This window comes from Bos indicus x Bos taurus, chromosome 13 (genome assembly GCF_003369695.1).
Source record: "Bos indicus x Bos taurus breed Angus x Brahman F1 hybrid chromosome 13, Bos_hybrid_MaternalHap_v2.0, whole genome shotgun sequence".
In the NCBI taxonomy this organism is placed as follows: Eukaryota; Metazoa; Chordata; class Mammalia; order Artiodactyla; family Bovidae; genus Bos; species Bos indicus x Bos taurus.
This window is the reverse complement of record NC_040088.1, coordinates 25,057,244-25,081,459: the sequence shown is the minus strand read 5'-3', so window position 1 is coordinate 25,081,459 and position 24,216 is coordinate 25,057,244. Positions and strand designations below refer to the sequence as shown.

The 24,216-nt window shown below is 49.6% G+C and overlaps 1 long non-coding RNA gene across 1 annotated transcript; it reads left to right on the top strand.

Moving 5' to 3' along the window:
* Positions 1 to 21,906: 21,906 nt before the first annotated feature.
* On the top strand, positions 21,907 to 23,293 carry LOC113902802. The gene is made up of 3 exons (XR_003513920.1): positions 21,907 to 22,236; positions 22,762 to 22,903; positions 23,028 to 23,293. It is a non-coding gene; the product is annotated as an uncharacterized LOC113902802 (long non-coding RNA).
* The last annotated feature ends 923 nt before the right edge of the window (positions 23,294 to 24,216 follow it).

Below are 24,216 nucleotides of genomic sequence, written 5' to 3'. Positions count from 1 at the left end.
AGGCCCACTTGACTTCACATTCCAGGATGTCTGGCTCTAGGTGAGTGATCACACCATTGTGATTATCTTGGTCATGAAGATCTTTTTTGTATAGTTCCCCTGGAGTAGGAAGTGGCAACTCCCTCCAGTATTCTTGCCTGGAAAATTCCATGGAGAGAGAAGCCTGGTGGACTACAGTTCATGGGGTTGCAAAGAGTCATACATGACTGAGAGACTGAGCAGGAGGCTGCAAGAGGAACATGTAAGAAAAGATCTTTATGCCTTGGGATAGGCAAAGAACTCTGAAGCAGAACATGAAAAGCATTGACCAAAAAGGAAAAAATTGCAAAACTGGACTACATTATAAGAAGTAGCCATCAAAGAAACCATTAAGAGAATAATAGGCAGGCACAGAGTGGGACAAAATATTCACATTATAGATATTCAACAAAATATTTGTATGTAGAGAATAAGTAAAAGAGCTCCTACAAATGAGTAAGAAAAAAGTAGCCAATCTGCCAGAAAGAGGGAAAGACTTGCAGGGCCAGAGACAACATTCCAGCAGACAATCAACACATCGGAGGGGATTCACCTGTTCAGTCACCAGGAAATGCAAATTAAAGCCAGAATAAGATGCTGCACACACCCGCTGGAATTACTCAGACTTAAACTGAGGAAGCACCAAGTGTGGGTTAAAATGTGGAGTGACTGCATGTTGGTGCGAGCCTAAAGGGGTTTGACTCTGGGAAATAGTCTGGCAGCATTTAGTTAAGTAGAACTCGTAGCACAAGTCACTCACTTGTGTCAACTTTTTGCAGCCCTATGGGCTGTAGCCCACTGGGCTCCTCTGCCCATGGAAGTCTCATAGCAAGAATACTGGAGTGGGTTACCATTCCCTCCTCCAGGGGATCTTCCTGACCCAGGGATCGAACCTGGATCATCTGTGTTGCAGACGGATTCTTTACAATTGAGCCACCAAGGAAGCCCAGCATTTAGTAAACCTACTACTATTTCTACCTTGGGACCTATCAGTTTCATTCCTGGGTGTAGACCCAACAGACATAGGTATAGATGACCACAACATGTGTCCTAGGAGTTCCTAGGGGCACTATTCCAATAGTTCTCAGCTGGAGACCACCCAAATGTCCACCCCTCAAAAAAGGGAACATTATGGAGCAGAGACAGACCTCTTTTTGTTGCCTTTCACTTTATTGAGCTTTGCAGATGCTTCATTTTGTGTGTGTGTGTGTGTTACAAATTACAGGTTGGTTGCAACCCTACATTAAGTAAATCTAGCAGAACTGTTTTTCCAATGGCATTTGCTCACATCACATCTCTGCCTCCCTTTTGGTAATCCTCACAATATTTCAAACTTGATCATTATTTTTATATCTGTCATGGTGACATGTGATCAGTGATCATTGATGTTACTGTTGTTACTACAACTCACTAAGAGCTCCCATGATGATCAGCATTTTTTTTTAGCAATGAAGTATGTTGGAGAAGACTCTTGAGAGTCCCTTAGACTGCAAGGAGATCCAACCAGTCCATTCTGAAGGAGATCAGCCCTGGGATTTCTTTGGAAGGAATGATGCTAAAGCTGAAACTCCAGTACTTTGGCCACCTCACGCGAAGAGTTGACTCATTGGAAAAGACTCTGATGCTGGGAGGGATTGGGGGCAGGAGGAGAAGGGGATGACAGAGGATGAGATGGCTGGATGGCATCACCAACTCGATGGACTTGAGTTTGAGTGAACTCCGGGAGATGGTGATGGACAGGGAGGCCTGGAGTGCTGCGATTCATGGGGTTGCAAAGAGTCAGACACGACTGAGCAACTGAACTGAACTGAACTGATTTTAAAATTAAGGTACGTGCCTTGTTTTATTAGACACTTAGTAGACTACGGTGCAGTGTAAACAGATCTTTGATGTGCACAGGGAAACCAAAATATCAGTGTGACTTGCTCTATTGCCGTCTTTGCTGTAGTGTGGTGGTCTGGGACTGAACCAGAATATCTCAGAGGCCTGCCTGTATTTCATGCAACAGCTTGGGGTTGTGGACAGAGCAGGAATAAACCACTGCTGACACCCTGCACTGTGGACAAACCTCATAGCCTTACGTTTGAGAGAAGCCAGGTGCAGTGGAGTGTGTGTACAAAGTGGTTCCATCTACACACAGTTCAAGAAGAGAGAAAGCTAATCCGTGGGGACAGATAACAGCAGGGGCTGGGATGGGGCCCAGGGGTCTGCCTGGTTCTTTTCCTTCACGTGAAGGGTGATGACATGGTTCGGTTGCTTCGTGAAGACACACTAGACTGAATGCTTATGGTTTCTGCACTTTTCTGAATGTGAGTTATATTTCTGTTGTATGTGCTTAGTCGCTCAGTCGTATTCTACTCTTTGCGACCCCATGGACTATACAGTTCATGGAATTCTCCAGGCCAGGGTACCGGAGTGGGTAGCCTTTCCCTTTTCCAGAGGATCTTTCCAACCCAGGGATTGAACCCAGGTCTCCTGCAATGCAGGTGAATTCTTTACCAGCTGAGCCACAAGGGAAGCCCAAGAATACCAGAGTGGGTAGCCCATCCCTTTTCCAGCGGATCTTCCTGACCCAGGAATCGAACCAGGGTCTCCTGCATTGCAGGCAGATTCTTTACCAACTGAGCTATCAGGTAAAGTTTATCTAAAAAATACACAAAAAGAAATAAAGCAGGCTGGTACCCCCAGATACTCATTCTCCCAAGAAACATTTTATTTTCCTTGCAGTGCCTATGAGAGGGAATCACCAAGGTACTCTACGGCCTCATATTGAGAGTGCCGCTGACATGCTGTGTGACTTCAGGTGAGTTACTGAACGTACCTGTGCCTCAGTTTCTCCATCTGTGAAATAGGAGTGACTGTAGTGGTGGATGGTACTTGCTGCACAGGACTTCTGCCATCATCACAGCTCTTCCTACTCTCTGAGATCATCTTTCAAATGGGATGTCCATCTCCCCACTGAAAAGCCAGCTTTGACAGAACAGAGGTTCTGCCAGGAACGCTGCTCAGCCACCGCAAGCATTCAATAAACATTCTATTAAAGTTTATCTAAAAAGTACATAAGTACATAAATCCAGTGACTGAGCAGAGAGTGGGGGACCTCTGAGTCAGAGTTGCCTGAGAATAAGATTTGAGAGAAGGAAATGGCAACCCACTCCAGTATTCTTGGCTGGAAAATCCCATGGACAGAGGAGCCTGGCAGGCTACAATCCATGGGGTCACAAAGGGTCGGACATGACTGAGAGACTTCACTTTCCTTTTCCTTTCCTGGTGCAAGAGAGGAGCTGGCAGGTCAGTGGGGCCGCCTCCATCCCTCCTACTTGTCCAGCACCTGGAAGTGGCTGCAACTCAGACTCACACCTTTCAGCCAACAGCAGCCTCGGGAAGAAAGAGAGACGAAAGAGGAAAGTGGAACAATCCAGCGTTTCTCTAGCCAGGCTGGAATGTGTTTCAAGTTATGCCAGGACCACCAAAGCCCAGGGGCAGTGTTCCCTGGAGCCGCTGGACCGGACGCTAAGTCTCCTGACACCTGCCTCGGCCCTGCCAAAGAAGCCTAGCTGGAGTTGCCCAGGACACGGTGGGGACAGGGCCACTGGGCTCCCGCCTCTTCCAGTGAGCTCTGTTTGACAGGACGTAATAAAAAGTCTTTTAATCTTTGTCACTGAGGGTAGGCAGAGAGGCCAAAAGTCTCCATGTTTTAAAGGGAAATTTTAATTAGTATGTAAATTCGACTGGCAGCATTAAAATGTCATTTGCTAAGTAAATGTTGCTACGCTCGGAGTTCAGGTATTTATTTGATCCTGTCCTGCCAAGGTGCCTTTGTGGGCTTCCTGAGTGTGTAATAACAGCATTTCAAAAACAAAATGAAATTCTCCCTCTGTTACAATGCACTCGGGTTATGGCTTCGCCGCCGGCGATGTGACTGGAATATTTTAAGGTAGTGGCCGCCGGCTCTGGCAGCCACGCACATGTCCCCTCCTTCCTGTCTGTCTGAGACAGCCTCTGGGGGCTGCCAAGGAGACCCTCGCATCCTTGAATCAGGACCCCCAGCATTCAGCTGGCAGTGTCTGGAGTGACTGCCAGCTAACTGCCAAGGGTTGGGGGAAACGTGATGAATGTCCAGTCTCTCAGATGAGGGGCGGGCAGCTGAGAGGTCAGGTCACATCTCAGCCTTCAGAAAACCCACGAGGAGCCATCCGCAGAGGGAAGGGTAGAAGGAAGCCACCAGGGGCCACGTTCTCCTTAATTCCAAGGTAAATGATGGCTTAATGCTGGGAACCCAAAGAACAGGAGATGACCGCAGAGTCTTTGGATTCCTGTGCCCAGACTGCACAGGAATTCCCACCTGGAGTGATCAAAGCATCCTCTGAATGCTAATTAAGCATCACTGAACCTTCCCCGTATCATGTGTGTGGATTCATGCATGTGCATGTGTGTGCATTCATGTTCGCAGCTCCAAGCTGCCTGCCTCCTACAGTAGGAGTCCATTCAGCTCCCATCCTGTCTAGATAGCAAGAGTGCCAGCACTGCCAGGCCAAAGCTGGCTCTGTGTGTGCACATGTGTTTGCGTGTGTGTACATGTGCCCGTGTGCAAGTGTGTCGGGGGTAATCCTAAGGACTACTGCATTTACCATATGCACAAACAGCCCAGGGATGTGACCTCACGCCTCCCTCCTCCAGTTGCCCTTACACCCCTTCTTGGAGAAAGATGACTTGGGGGCATTGTCAGGAGCCTGGGAAGGGCTGGGACAGAAGTCCCCACAAGTGCATCAGTTCTCATGCTGGCCCTGCCACTCATCAGCTATGAAGCCTCTGTTCCCTGAATCCTCACCCCCAGTGTTTCTTCCGGATCCCCATCTTCTCCAAGTCAGAAAGTGGCACACAGGGGTCCAGGAGGCTGAGCCCCAAAGCCAGGGCATCCTTTGGGGCTTGCCTCAGGGCACCATCTGTCACGAGGAGCAGAGAGGAGGTGAGAAAGTAGTGGGGCATGGGCCAGGCAGAAATGGGTGGTTTCTGCTCAGTTTACAGGTGTTAAGTCCACACTCAGGAACTGCCCCCTCCCACCTTCTGATAAGTCATACCTGTCCAGCTCACCAGAGCACTAAAAAGTTAGAGCCTCCACACAGCTCTTTTCATCCTCTTATCTCTGCCATCACTAACAACACTGGCTGAGGGCCTGCTATCCCATCATCTCAACCGCTCACCCTCTGAACAGAGCAGTGGTTTAAAGGGCAGGCTCTGGTGTCAGGAAAGCCGGGCTGGAATCTTGGTGCAGCCACTTCCTGGCTATGTGAGGTTAATTAACCTCTCTGAGCCTCAGTGGCCTTGTGGATTGGTTGGTGACGACGGCGAAGCCTATTTCAGAGATGCTCTTGTGAGGTACAAGGCACAGCCTGGGGTGCATGTGGAGCCTGCAGGCAGGTTTGATTACTGCTAGGGCTTCCCAGCGGAGAGGGCAATGGCACCCCACTCCAGTACTCTTGCCTGGAAAATCCATGGACAGAGGAGCCTGGTAGGCTGCAGTCCATGGGGTCGCTAAGAGTTGGACACGACTGAACGACTTCACTTTCACTTTTTACTTTCATGCATTGGAGAAGGAAATGGCAACCCACTCCAGTGTTCTTGCCTGGAGTATCCCAGGGATGGGGGAGCCTGGTGGGCTGCCGTCTATGGGGTCGCACAGAGTCAGACACGACTGAAGCGACTTAGCAGCAGCAGCAGCAGCAGCAGGGCTTCCCAGGTGGCATTAGTGGTAAAGAACCACCTGCCAATGCAGGAGACATAAGAGATGCAGGTTCGATCCCTGGGTCGGGAAGGAGGGTATGGCAACACACTCCAGTATTCTTGCCTGGATCCTATGGACAGAGGAGCCAGGCAGGCTATGGTTCATAGGGTTGCAAAGAGTTGGACACTAGTAAAGCGACTTAGCACAGCATGGCACCCCCAGAGGAGCTTCCAGCCCATTCTGACCATCCTTGACACAAGACATGCCACTGAAGAGGAAGGGCTGGGCAGAGTGGGTACTGTGTGTCCTCTATGACTTTATAGACAGAGCCGCCTCCTGGGCTCAGAGTTTTTCCCAACCTCCCCCTGCCCACGTTCCAGAGTTAATACTCTTAGAAACCTGAAAAACCATAAATATGCTAAGATGCTTAGGTGGGCTTGGAGGGGTCCGCAATCAGGGAGGAGTTGACATAAGGCTTTGTCTCCTGAAATGTGAAATGCAGCTTTTCTTCTCCTGGGTCCCCTCGAAGGGCTTTTCAGCAAAGCTGGTGGACTAGTGAGTGGGATTTTGGGAGGAATGCACCAGGAAGCAGCCATCCACAGCAACACTCTCTAGCAATGAAAGTCTCCTGGCTGGTCCTCAGCCCCAGCTCACATGGGAGGGAGTCATCTGGGGAGCCTTGAAACTGCCAGTGCCTGGGGCCCACCTGGTAGCCAGGCTGATTTAATAGGCAGGATGGAAGTCTGAGGATCAATGGGTCTTAAAACTTCCCCAGTGATTCCCTTGTGTGGCCAGGCCTGAGAACCACTGGTTCCAGGCTGTGGTAGGCGGAAGGGCAAAGGAGGGATGAGTGAGAGGCAGAAGCTTCTGCAAGAGACAAGGAGTCAGAATTTCTTGGGAGAAAATTTCCTCGACCCTAGTTACAAGATGTGCTTGGATAAAGTCAGATTTGGACACGCAGCCGGGGGAAAAAAACCAAGACACTTGCCCTCAAGGAGAGTATAGCCTAAAAGGGGAAACAAACAGGGTGGGTATCACATATAAAAGCAAGAAAGCTTCCAATAATGGCAAGGGCTGCAGAGATATACAGCTTTCTACTGGAAAATGAGGATTCTAATAAAACCCCTCAAGGTCAATGTAAAGATTAAATAAAATCGTGAACATATACATGGCGTGGTAACGGGTGCACAGAAGGTGTTCCAAACTTACCAACAGAATTGGGGGAGAAGAGAATCAGCCCAGCACAGGGAGGAAGTAACGTCTCTGTATCCTGGATGTAACAGTCAATTATAGAAACACCACAAAGGGTAGAGATACAGGGCCTACTTGGTCCAACAGGAGACCCTGGGATCAGTGCATTTCCTTAAATACCAATCCTCTCCTGTTCCCATAATGGGCTTCCCAGGTAACTCAGCGGTAAAGGATCTGCCTGCTAATGCAGGAGATGAAAGGTGCAGTTTCGATCCCTGGATCGGGGAGATCCGCTGGAGGAGGAAATAGCAACCCACTCCAGTATTCTTGCTTGGAGAATCCCCATAGATGGATGAGCTTGGCAGGCTACAGTCCATGGGGTTGCAAAGAGTTGGGCACGAATGATCACACACGCAGGCCTGTCCTTATACAGTTTAGGAAACTTAGGTGGGTCTCATTAGCCAGGCCACCCAGGGGCAAGCCCTCTAATTCCATCCCATTGTAAATAAAAGGGGTAATTCCAGTCGGAGAGGAAAATCTGCATTAAACAGAAACTGATGGGTAGGGGCTGGGAGGAACAGAGGAGAGGATTCAGCCCAGAAGGGGCCTCAGACCCTGGCTGTCTATAGGTTGTGGTGACCTGCCCAAGGGGGCTCTCCAATCCCAAAAGATAAAAGTCTGGGAAAGGGTCACATAGAGGTCTGTGGATATCGTCATTTCCTGCAGTGTCCCCAGCCCTTGGACCAGCGCCCGCCCTGAATGCTGGGCTTACAAGTGTCTGTTTCATGAGTGTTAATAGCTCTGGTTGTTGAGCATTTATGATGTGTGGGATAGTCCATGTAATTCTGAGTATTAATTGTCTCATTGACTTTTTACAGCAACCGCAAGGGACAATTTTTTGTGCAGATTTTATTGACAAGGAAACTGGGACAGAGCAGTGAACTTAGCCAGGCCATAGCCTGGAAGCCCTGATTTGGGAATCAAGTCCAGGCCGATGGACTGAAGAATCTGTTCCGTCCTGTTATCTCCCAGCTGTCCTGTCACTACGTGGAACAAACGGGTGAACCAATGAATGGATGGCTGAGGTGAGGAGCACCCGGCTCAGGTGTGTAGGCTGTGCCCCAGCGGGCACTGGCTTGCTGGCTGAGCTGGGACACGCCCACCCTCTGCAGGCTTCCGTTTCTCTTGTAGAACTTCAAGCTCTTCCTGCCTTTGATTAAATTCTCTCCTTTCCGCCATCCTTTCCTCGGTGGCCCTTCCCACTCCACGTTAGCCCAGGTCACTGGGGAGGGCTATTCTGTATCGAGTCACCCAGAGCAGAGACCTCAACCAAGCAGGTCCCACTCATTCCAGGCATTTTCTTACTTCCAATTGCTGTGACTCTTGGGGACAGAGAGTGTAAGGGACCAGCCCAGCACAGAAAGTGGGCCTGGGGGTCTGAGCTCCTCCCCCAAGGCTATTTGAATCCTCAGTTCAATTTTTCTATCCAGTTCCAGGCATGACTGGTTTGCTAGGCAGCCCGGAGAGAGACATAAAGTATTCATGGTTATCAATTCATCAGCTGACAGAAATAAATTGTCCCTCTGGAATGCATTTCAAATCTCCATCCTGTGAGCCCAGGGCCAGGTAATTCCTGCTTACAGACTGGGGCTACCGCCCCTCCTAGGGTATTTGGATGGGCCTGTGGGATGCACTGCTGCGGCCTTGGGGACACTGTGAATGCAGAATCCTCATCAGAGCACCTACTGTGTGCCTGGCTTGTTCCACACTTGACCTCATCTCTGAGTGGTCTGAGAGCCTGCAAAGTCAGAGCCTTCTGAATGGGGGGGGGGGTCTGGTGGTTGGGGTTAGAGAGGTAAGTCCAAGTCTGCCCGACCCCACAGCTGTTACGCCATTAGGTCCTGTCCAAGGCACCGTTGCAATTTTTTCTGGGCCCTTCAAGCCTTGGTTTTTTCCTTTACCTTAAAGAGAATAAATAGCTCACTCGAGTTTTATTCTAATGGTATGCATTTTCTCAATATCAAAAGTGGGTACAGAAAGTCTAAAAAATTTGTGTGTGATATGTGAGACTGCTTTATAAGAAGTTTTGCCGAGGATTCTAAATGGACTTATCTTTCATGAATTGTATTTACTGAAAGAATCAAAGCTCATGAGACTAAGGCCACACCAGGGCTTCTCCACCACTTCACCAGCCTGAAGATGTTTTAACCATTGACCAAGAGAAGAGAGTCACACCCAGACTGCCAATTCCAGAGGGATGGACCCTAATATTCATTTCAACAAAATTCCAGTACAACAAAATACCCAGACTGTTGAACAGCAATCTTTTCCCTAAGACTTGGGCTTGACTGGGTTGAAATGGATCTGGACTACTCTGCTAACTAAGTAGAGTATACTATTTTTATCATCTTTGACTTAAAAAAAAAAAGAATAACTCATGCTGAATCCAAAGGACCCCCATAGCACATCAGTAGAAATGTTCATGGTATTCTGTTCTACGGTAGGGAGAAAACCTTCTAAATAAAATTTATAATGACAAAAATCCAACTCTTTTTTTAGCTGCTTTATGGATGCTACATACCTGGTGAGTTCTTGTTGGAAGCAGAGAAATGCTCACCCTGCAGACACGTTGAAGTTGTGTTGTCTTGTTTGATGTGGCTTTTGACAGGGGTTGTTTTTCTGCCTTTGTGAGCAGGTTTTTTTTTCTCATCACTGGAGGGGCCCACAGTGATCTGAAGAGGATGCTGGGGTGGGAATGTCATTCCCCAGAACTGGGGATGGAGGCTAGGAGTTCCTGGGAGAGCTTTTAAACCTCCCAGCGGCCAGAATGCATCTCAGAACAACTATGTGGGAATCTCTGGGTTTGTGTCCCAGCATTTAATGAAGTATAGTTGATTTACAATGTTGTGTTAATTTCTCCTGTACAGCAAAACTTCTCAGTTACACAGGGCCTCTTCCTGCTGTTCCGTGCTTCCCAGGCCCCAGGCACAGTGGCGCTAAGAGCTTCCCAACTCACCTCAACCTCACAGCAACCCTTCTATACCCGTTTCCCAGATGAGCTAACTGGGCTCAGGGAGGATGACTAATTTGCCTCAGGACACACAGCCTCAAAACAAGGCCACCTGATCCCAGTGAGGGAGCCCTTCACCCACAATGCACCCCCTTTCTCCCATTCAATAATTCCCAGCTCACAGTGGTAAAATTAGGGAAGAATTTTGAAATCAATAAATAATGTGGGTATTTAGCATTTGCAGAAGAATTTAAACAGAAACCCTGGAAGGAACGCTGGTATTTTCACCCCAAAGGGATTCTGTGAATGCTGGTGACATGGCCTTGGGGGAAGTAAGCTCAAGGGAACAGGGGGTTAAGGAGAAATAAACAGGTAATTTATCATTTCTCTCCCCCGCCTGCCCATCCTTCTGGCCACCACTGAACATAGGGTCTTGTCTAACACCGTGATTTATTCATGTACAAATATCAACAGAGTGTCTCCAATGGGACGCGATGATTGCTGTTCTCTGCGCTCTAATAATTTCCTCATGTTGCATAACGGCCTCACTGCTTTGGATCCAGAGCCACCACCCCGGGAGGCCTGTGGTCCTTGAGTGCTGGGTGAGCGAACACCAGGCTGGCTGGAGACTCAGCATTGCCTGGGGCTTTCGGGAACTTCCTTCAGATAATCACCCTGCCAGACAGTGGAGGACTGCCAGACGAATTAGGAAGACCTGCCTGACAGGGCCTTTAAAGATGCCTTTGAGAAGAGGAAATGCTCTCCTTTCTGAGAAGGATACCTGTTCAGGTAGGGCTAAACTGCCTCCTTATTCTCGGGGCTTCCTGCAAAGCCTCAGTGCTCTGGGGAGCCAGGACTGCCAGCTCTTGGCAGGAGAGACAAGGCCGCCTTCAAGCCAATTTGACCTTGAGGGGCGGGATGCTCAGAGCCCGGCCTCCTGGCTGGGACTTAAGAGCAGATTATTTCCAGAGAGAAATGAGGCATCTCTTTCAGCTTCAGGCCAGAGTTGACATTTTTTTTTCTCCCTTGGACTTGTAGGCGGGTGAAATAAAATCAGGTCTTTATTTATCAGGACTCATTCCTATCAGAGCTGCATGCCTTGCTTGTCCTGAAGACACAAGGGAAAAAGTCAGCGGGGAGGCAACTGTCATAGGTGGAGGGAGTGGGGCCCAGAGAGTGCAAGTCATATACCCTGGGTCGTACAGGCAAGTGGTCTCCATGTGGGAGGAGTCAGTCCATGCTTCCAGAACATTTCAGCACGTTCATGTTTCTGCTACAGTGGGGTTTCCCATCCTTGACACTATTGGCGTTTGATTCTTTGTTGTGAGGGTCTGCCGTATGGGTTACTGGGTGTTTAGCAGACTCCCTGGCCTCTGCCAACACTGGTAGCCCCACCCCAACCCCAGTGATGACAACCGTGTGGCTAGAGCTCTCCCGCCACGGGTCGTGTTTTAAGGAATGTGGCCTGGACTGTGAGTTCTCTCACCAGCAGTGGGAATGGGCCTTGAGGATCCTGAACCCTGTGGAGCAGGCAGGAGGACACGCCCAGGTGTGGGGTGTCCAGAAGGGCCAGAGGGCGTGGCAGCCTGGTCTGACCACGTCCTTCAGCTCACTCCTTGCTCCCAGTGCCCCGAGGGATGCCTGTCTCACAGAAAGGGCCACAGCTACCCTCTGGCCTCAGCTGGTGATGAGTCCCAGGAAAGGCACAGGTACTCAGGACCAGCCCAGCAGACCTCCAGGGAGGCCCTCGGGATCTTTTCCGGCACATCTTTTTTCTCTTTCTTTTAATTATTCATGAAACAAACTCTTCCTGGGGGCCTCAGCATGGCTCCTGGCTTTTGAGGGGCCCAAGGAAGGAAGCCGAGCAGAGGCTCACCATCTTTGTGGGAAGTGACCAAGGTGTCGGGGGCTGGGCTGTTACTCTGAGGGAGGCAGACAGTAGGGTTGCAGCCACCCCTCCCTCTCTGTCCACATTCTCCTGTGACATCCTTCCCCCACATTCTTTTTCATCCTCCCTCCAACTGCCCTCTCCCTGGGGCCCCCTTTGCTGGAGTAGCCCAGCGCTGCCTGTCCTTACATGAACCACGGTGCCCACGGTGGTGGCCTCAACTCACTGCCTTCCCATACGCATCTCAGCCGTCCTCCCCACTGATGCTTTCGGAGTGGATGCCCCCGGAAACTCTCTCCCAGACCCATGAGGGTCTGCTGTTAGGGTAGCCCAGAGTAAGTGCCAGCCACCTGCACCCACAGGTGTCTGTCACATGTGCCAGCCACATATATAACCGCAGCGGCTGGCAAGTGCTTGCCGGCTTCACTGCCTCTGGCAGAATCATATCCAGGTTCTCCCAAACTTCCCTCTTGGGTCCTGGGCCCGTATCTCACCCTCACCTCTCACACACCACCTCTGCTGTCCTCTGACCATCTGCCCTGGGCCTCCTTCCGATCCATGAACACAGCAGGAAGGCTGTCTGTACCCCCAGGACCTTTGCACATGCTGGCCCCACTGCCTGGAATCCCCCTCCCAGGTCTGCATGGGGCCAGCTCCTTCATGTCTTTCTTTCTGAGCCCAGGCTCACCCTGCACCTCCCCAGCCTGGCAGCCATGCTCTGCCCCATAGCCCGGCTTTCCGGCCTCAGCACTCAGAGCTGTCTGAAATCACCTTCTCTGAACCTGTATCTATTCATTTGCTGCCTCTCTTGTAGCAGCAGGTGAGCTCCACAAGGGCAGGAAGCCCACCAGCTTGTTCACTGCAGGATCTCCGTCCAGAACAGCATGGGGATGGTATGTTCAATGGATGCTTGTAGGAGGGACAAATGGATGGATGAATGAGGGCAAAGCCAGACCATGGAGGAGCGGGGGAGGGGCCAGCTTTGAAAGGATGCCCTGAATTTCCCCATGTTCCCAAGATGCTGGCCAGTCGGCATCCAACATCCACAGGAGCCTGTATTGGGCAGCTGGTCTTCATGCCACAGGAGACACTGGTGAGGACTTGGAGTGGCTCCCTCTCTGTCCCCCATTGAGAAGGAGGCCCCCAGTGATGAGCAGGACACCAGCACTTGGCTGTGTTCCAAGAGAGCAGAGGGAGAGAGAAATCCAGCATCCCTGGACAGCTGAGGAGCTATACAGTGCTTTGAAAATAGCTCTTCTAGCAGCTGCCAGCGGATTACTCTTTCTGTGCAGACTGGATGGCTTTAATAAAAAATGAGAACTTCTCCATCTGCTCTTTAAAGATAAGCCCCCGGTTCTCCAAATCGGAGAGTGACAGAGGCCCTAGGGGGCTCAAGGAGGCTGGAAAGAGCCAGTCAGGCCAGTGACAGAGCCAATTAGCTGGGACCCAGTGGCTCGCGGCTGATTGGGCCTCCTTTCTGAGGGATGGAGGCGGAGGCTGAAGGAGGTAGAGGCGAGAGAGATGGAGGCCAAGGAAGGCAGAGGCCAAGAGATGAAGCCTGTGGTGGCCATCTGACCCTCCCCAGGGTCATATGCCAGCCTTCTCTCCTTCCTGCTGTCAGGACAAGGACAAGGTTACCAGGAGCCTGGTAACCTCAGGATCATGACTGGGTCCCCAAGAGCGACAAGGAATCAGCCTGGCTGATGGAGACCAACAGTTAAAGCAGATCCCATTTCCCTCGAGCAGCATTAACTGCCAAGATGGGTGTGTGTGTGCACCCAAAAGACACTGCAAGGGGGTCCCCTATTCCTCAATGTCAGAGCAGCTCTCCTAGCTCTACTGTTGGAGAAGGATCAGGTTCTGTGGGGCCTGGTGCTGGTGCAACTGGGGGGCTTATATGAGTAAATGAATACAGGATAGTGGACAGAAAGCTGTTAGAGCCTTTCCCAGGGCCTTGGAAGGGCCACCAAAGGGAGAAGCCTTGGGATTCAGGCCGTATGGACTTCACTATAAATGTGTGTGTCAGTGAGAGAGAGAGAGAGTGTGTGTGTGTATTGTGTGTGTGTACAAAGCTGGCCTCTTCCCACCTGAGCCTTCTTTGGTTTGAAGTCCCAGGTGCAATGTGAGATAAGTAACCTTTATTAGGTGGCCTAGTGGTAAAGAACCCGCTTGCCAGTGCAGGAGATGCAAGAGATGCAGATTCGATCCCCGGGTCTGGAAGATCCCCTGGAAGAGGAAATGGCAATCCACTCCAGTATTCTTGTCCGGGAAATCCCATGGACAGAGGAGCCCAGCTGGCTACAATCCATGGGATCGCAAACAGCTGGACACAACTGAGCACAGCACAGCCCCCCTCCTGCTCCAGCTCCTGCTTCCAGCCCCCCATCAAGAACTACTCTCTGCCAACCACCTCCCAGAATTTTGTGATACAGAATCAGAAGGCCAGGACTAAAAGGCAGGAGGGGAGAGGGGAAGACCTGCCCAGAGAAGCCGAGTTTGTCCACGTGAAAATGACATAGATTCATTGGAAGGAAGGGAGATGGAAACTCAACAGGCAGCAAGTCTGAAAGAGCCCAGAGCTTGTAGAAGGTGAGGCTCCTCGGGCAGTTATGGTCTTGACCTGTCACGTTGCTGGTGGTAAACTGGATCCTCTAATGTTCTCAGAGAGACACAGGTAACTGGCCAAATGCCTTTTTATTGACTGTTGGTTGTAGCAACCACGTGTGACTAGGGTATCAGTCAGGTAACACAGGGCCCGGATTTTAATAGGCTTATGCTTGAGTCCGGGCTTCCCAGGTGGTCTAGTGGTGAAGAACCCGCCTGCCAATGCAGGAGACAAAAGAGACATGGGTAGATCCCTGGGTCAAGAAGATCCCCTGGAGGAGGGCATGGCAACCCACTCCAGTATTCTTGCCTGGAGAATCCCATGGACAGAGGAGCCTGAAAGACTACACAGTCCATGGGGTCACAAAGAGTTGGACACGACTGAAGTAACTTAGCACGCATAACGTACGCTTGAGTCGAGGAAGGGATTCTCCTGCCCAGGTATGTGCATGCATCCATGTGTGCGTGTGTGTGTACACATGTGTCTGTACGTGTGTGTCTGTGTACACGTGGGAAGTGAGGTGCCAACCTCCTGTTTGATAAGTCACAGAGCGCCACCCGCATATTTTCCCATTTATGGTGTTGAGACATTAGTCAAGCCTGGAAGTAAAAGGAAAATATTCACTGCGTGTTCTTTCAGAATCCTACTAGAACAATACCAAACGTGCCTGGATAAAAATGGTCTGACTTTGTGATGTGTAACTTGTTATTTACTATTGATTACAGTCCAGACTAATGGTAAAGTGAAATGTTAGCTTGTAGAGACTGGTAAGTTACACGGACTGTTTGTCCAGAAGAGATGGAAACGATTAATGGCTAATAGAAAAGATTACCTCAGAGTTCACAATTATTTCCTTTGCCATGTAGGATACAAAACCTGAACCAGTGTTGGATCTCACTTGTATCCTACTCTTGCATCCTTTTAAATCGACTTTGCCATCCTGCTATTTCCCTCATTAACAAATATTAATATAATAATTGTGACATCAACTCACTGTGTGCCTGCCTGAGAATTATGTTTTTAATTGTTTTGAATATTATACTTTGACATTAGTCCCCTTTCTCTAGTCCCTCCGGCTGTAAACTTATGTTATACCCCACAGATTATTCTAAATGAGAAGCCCAAACTTAAGGCATATGAATATCATTGTGGAAACTTCATTCTGTCTCTTTTTTAATATTTAGGTGTTTTTCAGAATCCAAACTCCAGTTTCAATTGTGATTCAAATAACTCCTATGCTCCACCAGGCTCAGCCTCTACTAGTCAAAGAAACTTGGCTAAATAATCAAGAGGAAACAAAATGCAATTCAAATTCTCACTTGCATTTTTCAAAGGATATTGAGGGGATCCAGGTCACAGCCCACAAGACACTTCTGAAAAATGCCTTTTGCCTCCTGCTTGGCTCTCACACGCAGCAAATTACTTCTGAGCCCCTCGTTCAGCACAGCCTCCATGTTCATTCCCTGCACTAATTCTCCTGAACAGACTCCTCGATGATACATACTAGGAATGCTTTTGATTGCAAGTAATAGAAAATCCAATAGACCTTATGGTTTAAATCATAAGTATAGTGTATGCTCACTTAATCGGATGCCCAGAAATACCTGGTCACAGGGCAGGTTCAGACATTCAATAGTATCGTCATCCGGGTTTTGTCTATCCTTACACCCAATGAAATTTTGCCCTCATGCTTGTTGCCTCATGGTTGCAAGATAGCTACCACAACTCCAAACATCATACCCTCATACGCAAAATGTTCAGCAGGAAGAATAAAGTAGGAACTAAAGACTTTGGACCCAAATGATTCTTTTTATTCAGGAAGAAAATTCTTTCCAAGCATAATCCAGAAGACTTTTTCCTTTCTTCTCATTGTCTGAAAGAGTCACATGGCCACTCCTAGTTATCAGGGAGATTTGGAGAAACGCATTTGGCAAAGTAGAAAGGAATCATCATGACTGGCTTAGATCAATCACAACTCATTCCCTGGGGTTGGAAACATCACAAGCCCATGCAGGTGGGGTTCTGTTAGCCTTGGAGGCAGGAGGGGAAGCAGGATGCTATTGGCTGTTGGAGAAGTGACTCACACTATTGGTCACACTCTTTATTTTGAAATTGGGGAAGCAACCCTAAGACAAGTGACGAACTTACATACACCAAGCAACCACAGCATCTCACAGGGTACATCATTCTGGAAGAACTGCCATCCTTGGCACTCAGCTTTCTTACCTGCTGAACCACTGGTGCCTTGCAGCAGCCCAGCTCAGGTTTGCAGCCCCAGAAAGTCCTCAGCAATTTGAACATCAGACGTGGGACTCTTCCAGATGCGTCACCTCCAGCCACCCAGGTGCAACCAGGCAGGAACTAGGACAGGTCTCTACTGGACCAAGCAGCCACCACACCTGGAGCCCTCAGTCTGTACCCAGCCTCAGTTCAAGCACCACAAATTGATCTACTTCTAAAAATGCACCGAGTAGACACCATTGTTTTCTGTCTTATGCATGAAGGGTGAAAAAGATCAAAGTTATGTGACATGGTCAAGGGCAGCTAGTAAGTAGGTATTGAGTTGAGATTTGGCCCAGTTCTATGACTTCAAATCTGGTTGGTTTTTTTAAAAAAATCCTTAATACCCTCTTCATTCTCTTAGCAGAGGAGGAGGTGGAGAGAAAGCAGACTGCTGGACCACTGGGGCTGCTGGGGCTGGGCCAGGCTTTGATGTTCAGACCCTTCTGGAACTTTGCCCCATGGCATCTGGGGCCCATGTCTCACACCTCTATCTCCTGGAGACACTGTGGAGGCCCCAGCTCCACAACTCCCTTTGTCACAGGCTGTCACTCACACCTCCTGTTTTTTGAAAGTTCTGGAATCCATTCCATCGCCACCTAATTCAGAGGGCTCCAAGGCATGTGGCCAGTTGGGCCATCAGAGCCGGAATGATCTCAGAAGTAGCCCTTGTCTTCCAGGGCTGGCAGTGATGGAAGAGCAGGATGAACCACCAATGGGATTTCAACATTAGGAAGGGAAGGAAAATGTCAAGGTCACTCTGACATTGGCCATTGAGGGACTATATTTAGAGGCAGCCCTGTCACTGTCAGGGCAGGCAAAATGCACTAGGGACCCGGCTGGCCTCTGGCTCTGCCTGGAGCAGAGAGGCTGCCCTGGCCAAGCTGCATTTCCCTCAGCTCCAGCGGTCTAGGAAACAGGGCTGTGGGCCAATGAAGATGCTAGCTCTGGAGATCTGGGTTTGAAGCCCTGTACCCCCCACCCTCCTACTTTACTGACTAGGCGACCTTGCACAACTCATGCCGGCACTCCAAGCTCATTTTCAGGCGATGGCAGTAGCATGTCTCAGTGGGAAGCTGCACACTGGAAAGCATTAATATACAAGAAAAGCCCCTGTCCTACTGCGCATGCAATTAAAACACTGGCCTCCATGACAACTGTGCCTAAATACTTCTTGTGGCTAATCTTAGGTTCAGTAAGCCATGCAGTCAATGATCCAAAACTTTTCCCCACACTGTCTGACTTTCCTTTTAGTGCCCTGAATCCTTTAGGTACTAATGTGTAGGCTGGTGTTAGTCTCCCATGGGAGATGTTCTGGGCATGATGGGTGGATCAAACTCATATTCTGGAATCCTGAAGAATTCTCCAGCATTTTCCAAAGCCCCTAGGATTATCAAGGATGTTCAAGGACCTTCAAGGATTTTCCAGAACCCTCAAGAAGCTTCCAGAAATCCCTAGGTGCTTCCAGAATCCCCGAGGCTCTTCTGGAACCACCAAGAATCTGCTAGGATTTTCCAGAACTTCTGAAAACACACGAGTACATTCCAGAACTCCCAAGAACCTTTGAGAAGCCCCTGAAATCTTCCAGGAATGTCCAGAATCCCCAAGAATTGTTCAGAATTTTTTAGACTCTTCTAGATTATTCTATGATTTCCTAGGGTGTTCCAGGACCTTATAGAATCCTCTAGGATCTTCCAGAACCCCTGACATTTGCTCTGTACCCTCTAGTCCTGACTTATCCTATCCCTCATCTGTGGCTGAGCACATAACTTGCTGACCAGTGACTTGGGGGTTGTGTACAAGATGTTAATACAGGTGTTAGCATGCTGGAGAGAAATTCTCAGAAGCAGGAATAGTCACTGCTAGTCTGGCGATGAGGTGTCCTGTGTGACAGCAAATACATGGGCCTACTGAAGTTTAAATAATGTTTAAAATTCTGTTCTTTAGTCACATCAGCTGTGTTTCCAGTGGTTGGCAGTTACACATGACAAGTGGTGTCAGGTGGGGTAGATGTAAAGCGCATTTCCATCATTGTACAAAGTTCTAATGGACAGCACTGGCCTTGAGGAGAGCCCTGTGTTTTAATTATTTTTTTCTAGATTTTATTGGTGTTTTTGATAACAAATGTAACAATTGTTTGTCGTAACCATGTGGAAAATACAGAAAACAGCAGAGCAGAGAGGGACCCAGCTGAGACCCTCAGTTGAATCACTGAAGGACTGAAACCTCAAGGGACATCAGTGTCCTCATGATGTGCCTAGATTCTGTCCCTCAGCCAGAGTGTCACCGAGGGGCAGAGGAATCAAGGGAGAGAAGAGCACAGTTGAAACCTTCCCCATGACTAGATGGTCTGTGCCAGGGGCTTGGTCCTGGTGGGAAGGACCATTAGCTGGTCAAGATCCCAGACTGTAAAATGGAGCCCAGATGTTGCTCAAAAGAAGAATGGGGGTGCCAGGAACCTCTCACAAAAGTATTGGAAAAGCTGAAAAGCCAAACACAAGGGCATGAGCACAACACAAAGATGAGCATCTGCAGGATATCTTCACTGCCCAGCTCCACCCCCCGGCTAGAGGGCCTCGGGTGGAGAGGCTGTGCCCCATTCTGGAAGAAGCCCAGAGGAAACTTCCCAGGATAGCGGGACCCACAGAGGAGCCTCCTCTACTGCCTGAGATGCCTTCTGAGAGGGGAAGCCCTCCTGAGGGCCTCTTCCTCCCCCATCCCCTCTCCAGGCCTCCTACTGGCCCCATGAAGAGGGCAGCCAGTGGGCAGGGCAGCCTGGGAAATGTGGTCTCAGGGGAAAGGCAAGGGTGGACGTGGCAGCTGTTACTGATGCCCTAGGCCAGGGACTGAAGGGAGCCCCCCCAAATCCCTCTACTGAAGCCCTAACACCAATGTAACTGAATCTGGAAGTAATTAAGAGCTTCCCAGGTATCTCAGTGGTGAAGAATCTGCCTGCCAGTGCAAGAGATGCAAGACATATGGGTTCGATCCCAGGGTCAGGAAGATCCCCTGGAGGAGGAAATGGAAACCCACTTCAGTGTTCTTGCCTGGAGAAGCCCATGGACGGAGGAGCCTGGTGGGCTGTAGTCCATGGGGTTGCAAAGAGTCGGACCTGACACACACACACACAAGGTTAAATGAGGGTACAGGAGTGGCCTTTTAAGAGGGGGGCAGGGAGAGAGCAGAGGGCAGGTGGAAAGAGACAGAAACATCTTCCACCTCTCCCACTTGTAAGGCAGGAGGGCATTCTCAGTGGAGCCCACCATGTGGGCACTCATATTGACCTCAAATTCCCAACCTCCAGAACTGCAGGGAAATATATTTCACTGTTTAGGGCCACCAGTCCATGGGATTTTGTTTCAGCAGCCTGAGCTGAGACATCCTGCAATTTGGAAATCCATCTCCACAAACTAAGTGCTAGGGCAGATCATGTCCTTCCCCCAAAATGTCCACCCCAAGCCCCTAGAACCTGACGTGGCAAAAGGGGCTTTGCAGATGTGATGGACTTTAATCTCTTGAGATGGGAGATGACCCTGGACTCCGGAGTGGGACCTGATATAATCACAAGGGTCCTTTCATAAGAGAGAAAGGGAGGTGGCGGTGAGTGTCAGGTGGTGGGGGAGAGGTGATGATGGAGGCAGAGGCTGGAGGGACGCAGTTGACAGTTTTAAAGATGGAGGAAGGGGCCACCACCCAAGGAAGGCAGCAGTTTCTAGAAGCTGGAAGGGCCAGGAAACAGTCCCCTTTCACACTTCTGACCTTCAGAACAAGACGAGAATAAACTTGTGCTGTTGCAAGCTACTACCTTTGTGGTGATATACTACAACAAGAGGGAACTCGGAGTCTGGCACAAAGTCTGTGAACCACGGAGGCGGGCAGGAAGTGGCCCAGATGACAGACTTGAAGATCCTGCATCCTGGATTTCAAGTCCTGGCTCCCCCACTTACTAGCTGTGTGTCCTTGAGAAAACCACCCACCCTCTCTGAGGCTCAGCTTTTCTGTTAGGAACATGGAGGAGAATGATCACACCTTCCTTGCCTGCTGCTGAAAGGTCAGTCTTTCTCTCCTTGATTGTCAGTCACTGCCAAGCAGAGTTCCAGGCACCAGGGAGCTTGACATTTCAGAAACCAAGATCCTGAACGCTGAGCCCAAACTCGGGCGACTTTAGTAATTGTATGTCATTTCAGCACCGTACCAGATATACAAGAGGTGCTCAAGCAGTGCAGCCCAAAACGTCCACAATGAAGAAATCATAGAGGAGTCACCATCTTGCAAAGTCAAAGTGAGCAGGTACAGGCTGGAACTAGACTCCAGGTTTCCGACCCCAGACCCCCAGGGAACGGAATTGGAGAACGGGCTTCTCTCACAGTCTGAAGCTGTCGAAACTTCAGGCTCTGGGGTTTGGAGTTTATCTCACTGAAGGCTTGGGAGACCAAGTGAGATGAATAGTTTCCTTTCAAGGCACTTGAAGGACTTTATGTGGGCTTCTCTGGGGGCTCAGTGGTAAAGAATCTGCCTGCCAATGCAGGAGACACAGGTTTGATCCCTGGTCTGAGAAGATCCCACATACTGGGGAGCCTGTGCTCTAGAGCCCGGGAACCAGAACTACTGAGCCCAAGTGCCCTAGAGCCTGTGCTCCACAGCAAGAGAAGCCACCGTAATGAGAAGCAGATGCACTGCAACTAGAGAGTAGGCCCTGCTTGCTCTAACTAGAAAAAAAAAAAAAAACAACTCTTGCAACAATGAAGACCCAGTGCAGCCAAAAATAAATAAGTAAAAAAAATTTTTTTTTTTTTTTTAAAAAGGACTTTGCATGAAACCTCCCTAAAGTGCTAGCCCTGCCTGGGGGCTATGTGGTGGCAAGTCCCAGGGGCCCGGCTGAGAGCCTTGTTCCCTGACAAGTCCTGAAGTTCCCAGGAGATGGCCTTCCTGCCTTGTCCTCCCCCACCACACAGGGGTCACAGGGTCTCAGAGCTCTTGGGAAATTCCTGGAAAGTCCCCAAGAACAGGAGCAGAATTGCTTATCCAAGGCTCCCATGGGCATGGCTCCTGGAGACGAGGAGGCAGGAAGCCGGGAGCCTGGGGTCCTCTCAGGATCGGGGCATGGGACCTGTGGGGGGGCGGGCATGGGCCACCAGCCAAATTTGCTCTGTCCAGTCCACTTTTTAAAATCAGAATAAGTTCACACTCACCCCCAGGCTTTAGCTTCTTTTGAAATCAGAGTGGGGTTGATACGGGATCTGGCAACACCGGGCCTTTGACCCTAAGGGTCCCCAGTTTACTACAGCCCCGGGCACCCTGGGCCTCCTCTGCCCCGTGTGTGACCTCTGGCCCTTGCTCTCAGGCTGCGGTTCTCAGTCACCGGGGTTTTGCCCTCAGCAGGTGTTTGGCAACATCTACAGACGTTCGGGGGTCACGGAAGGGGCAGAGGCTGCTCCTGGCATCAAGCGGGGCTGCCCCCACAGCACAGAGCGACCCACCCTGTGTCGAGGAGGCTACAGTGAACCTGCGGGAAGGAGGTGGGTCTTGGTTTGCTTTTCCCAAAGCAGAGCTGGAGGCAAGACTTGGGTGCAGGCAGTTTTTGAAGGTGATTGCATGAGGCAGGCATGGAAAGGGGATCCCGAGGCAAGAGACAGGAAAAGACAGTAAACAGGGACCTCCTGAGCTAGGGATCTCTGGGGCACCTCATGGATGTCCTCAGAGCCAAGCATGGATGCGGGGACAGAGAGGATGGGACGCTGACCTCTGATTCCTGCCCCTCAGTGAGGGTGGGCTCCTTGGACTGCTTGTGCCAGGACATCTGCTTAACTTGAACTGGGAGTCTGGCCGTGGGTGGACTTGACCCCTGATCCCCCTCCCCAGCCACATGGCTTTGCCCCCCAGGGAGCTCTCCCCACTCTGACGCACAGATCTTCTGCTTAGATGGGCCCGAGTCAGAGACGGGCAGGTTCAACTTCAGCTCTGCTCTCTGTGAACCAGCAGCTCACCTGGCCTCTGCCCTGACAAATTCTAATTCAAAAGTCAAAGTTTCTTTAATTTTCCAGCCAAGAAAATGTGGTGCAAAAAAACCCATCCCAGCACCAGCCTCCAGGATTGGTGGAATAGAGAGGCACATGGCCCGGGGAACTTGCCCAGATCCTAACTTACTGGCAAAATATGGCCTATGCTGGAGTTGAATCTCAGCAGGTAAAGAGCACGCAGCTTCATCAAGTGTCTCTTAGACACAAATGAAGGAAACTCTGGTCAGACTCTGGCTGACTGGTGACATTCTCTCATCTTTCCCAAGTCTCCTCAGCCCCTCTCTTTGCAGGAAGGAGGTTGGAGACCTTACTTCTCAACTCAAAAGGGGCCTCATCCCCCTAATGTTGGTGATGCTTTTTCTTGCCAAGGGACCAGAAACTCATTTCTGTGCCCCACCCTTGGGCAGTGCTCCAGTATCCACTCCAGGGAAATAGAAGGAGGAGGCCCCGCAGCCTGCCAAGGCCGGACTGTTCTTCACTTGGAAATATCATCCCAGCCCTGCTCCCACAGCCCCCTCCTTCCACAGCCCCCTCCTTCCTCCACCCCACAAGGCTATTCGTGAAAGAATTAAAAATGAGCCCAGCACTAAGGCGATCTGAGTAATAAATGTGTTGGGACAACCAGACAGCCATTTGGAAAGAAGATAAAATTAATCCATTTCTCATCCCAAACACAAGAATAACTCCACATGGATCAGTGATCTACATATAAAAATGAAACTACATGGGCACTGGAAGGAAATGTGAGTGAATTCCTCTAAGCTGGGTGAAAGGGAAGACCTTCTAACTATCGTGAAAAAAAATCAGCACTGATACATAATTTGATACATACAAGTTAAAAATGATTGCATAGGTTAAAACACCATATGCAAAGTCAAAGGACAAATGGTAATTTGGGGGAAAATATCTAACATCTGAGACAAAATGTGAATACTGTTTAAAAGGCACCGAGCATTTAAAAATTGAAGAAAACAAACCAAAAAATACTATCGGAAGATGACCAAAGGTCATAAACAGACAATTCACAAAAAGATATAAAATGGCCCTTAAACATGTGAAACATGCCAAATAAAGAAAATGCAAATGGAAACTCTACCCAGGTACCATTTCTCACCCATCAGAATGGCAAAGGTCAGAACGTGACCCCAGTCTCTGTCAGAAAGACTGGGAAACAGCCACGCTTCTACATTTCTGGTGGAGATGAAACATGGTAGAATCTCTAAGGGAGAAAACTGGGCAATAACACACAAAATAATACATGCACTTACCCTTTGAATACAAGATCTCATGGCTAGCAATTCACCCTAAAGGTGCATCTCCAATTATATGAAAACACACGTGCACATTGTTTGCAATTGCAGAATATTAAAAACAAACAAACAAAAAAAAACCCTGAATGCCCATATGCAGGAGCAAGATTGAGTAAAGGGTGGCATTCCCATGAGATGGAGTACTACACAGCTGTTAAAAAGAATGCTG